This window comes from Durio zibethinus, chromosome 19 (assembly GCF_047325235.1).
Source record: "Durio zibethinus cultivar Kanyao isolate XHJ-2024 chromosome 19, ASM4732523v1, whole genome shotgun sequence".
Lineage (NCBI taxonomy): Eukaryota > Viridiplantae > Streptophyta > Magnoliopsida > Malvales > Malvaceae > Durio > Durio zibethinus.
Window position 1 is genome coordinate 22,421,178 of NC_143180.1, and position 1,848 is coordinate 22,423,025.

The 1,848-nt window shown below is 33.2% G+C and overlaps 1 pseudogene; it reads right to left on the reverse strand.

Moving 5' to 3' along the window:
• Positions 1-493: 493 nt before the first annotated feature.
• LOC111310517 (MDIS1-interacting receptor like kinase 2 pseudogene) lies at positions 494-1,572 on the reverse strand (annotated as a pseudogene).
• Positions 1,573-1,848: the final 276 nt, after the last annotated feature.

Consider the following 1,848-nt stretch of genomic DNA (forward strand, 5'->3'; position numbering starts at 1 on the left):
TGATTTAAAAGGTAGTGAATGAAGAAAAGTTAGAAAGATGAAATTATGAGAAATAATGTGGATGAGTGTGCATAAGAATAAATGGCCAGCAAATTGTAAAATAAAAAATTATTGTGTGAAGTTGTGTTTATTGTAGTTTGGTGTACTCACCAATTGTATTCTTTGTTTATTCAAACAAATAAAAAAGTGCTATTAAAATGGCTACAGCATTCCAAAGCAAAAGTACTATAGCAAATCCGTACTACAGGAGAATATCACATTTGATACTGAAAGTCGAAATTCTACATCTAACCATTAGTTGCATTTCAGAAATAGAAAATCTTAAACATACAAATTGAGTGCTTAAACACAAATATTCTATCTTACAGCCGATTCACTACAAAAGCTTTATTATAGAGTGCTTAAACATTTTCAATATAAAGCAGAAAAAGAAATAAATTGAAAGTAAATACACGTGCTTAGAATTATTATTCAAATTATTAGCGCCTTAATATTAGCCCCTGCAAACTTCATGGTCCCACAATTCTCCCAATTTTATGATTGAGAAAGGATTGGGCAATGGAAGCGATTGACGAGTAAGGGCTTGAGTGACTTGTTGCATGGTTGGCCGAAGTTGGTGATTGCCATTCAAGCATGCAAATGCTAGCTTTGTGGTAGAGACAACATCCTTTGCAACTTGTCTTACCGGTGGTGAAAGACGTTGGTCTATCATATCTTTAAGTAAAATCTGTTGGTTCTCATTTGGTACCAATGTTGATGTCGATGCCAACGACGACGATGGTAAACATGAAATCAAATCAACAGGATGCCTCCCCATAAATATTTTCATTGTTAGCACTCCAAAACTGTAAACATCACATCTCTCATCTACTTTCGATGTGTAAGCCAACTCTGCTTAAAAAATATATCTAATCAATGTAGTCTATTAAGCAAGAAATATATTTTATCAATAAACTATTATGTAAGAATAAAGAATATTGAGAAGATTATAAAATAATGTTGAAAAGAAATTGTAAATGTTTAGAAGATTACTTGAAAATTGAAATTGATAGGTTCTAACAAAATTTTACATTTAGTTCATCGTTAGATATATTGAATATTGAAAAATTAAATGTTAAACTTCAAAGATTAATTACACATTCGATACTTGAATTATAGTAAAATTCTTAATTTGATACTTAAAATTTGAAAAGTTACAATCGTGATACTAATTGAACTTTGTTTTAATGCATCAATTTGCACACAAACTAACACTTTTAATTGAATGATGACATGTTTAAAGTATCTTAAAAAAAGATATCAATAAATACCTGGAGCTATGTTCCCAAAAGTACCAACAAGTGAGGTCCAATTAGAAGAGTCAAGCTTTAAAAGCCTAGCCGTGCCGAAATCTGAGACATGAGCCTCAAAGTCCAAATCCAAAAGAACATTGTTGCTGGAAATGTCTCGATGAATTATAGGTGGTGAATGGTCATGATGCATATAAGACAAGGCATTTGCCACTCCTTTTACAACATTTAGCCTCTTCTCCCAATCCAACTCCATTGCCTCATCCTTGTTGCTTAACACCATTCTCAAACTTCCTCTTTCTACAAACTCATAAACCAAAAATGAGTTCTTTGGATGTGAGCAAAAGCCATACAGCTTCACAATGTTACGATGCCTTATTTCTGATAAAGCATGAATCTCGCTTTCAAAGGCTTTCAAGTTGTTGGAGATCATGCTATCTTCAGATTGGTGAAGTTTCTTCACAGCAACCACCTCCCCAATGGGTAGCGCAGCTTTATAAACAGCTCCATAGCCTCCTGAACAATGCAATTGTTGGAGCTGAAATCTTCAGTGGCTTCA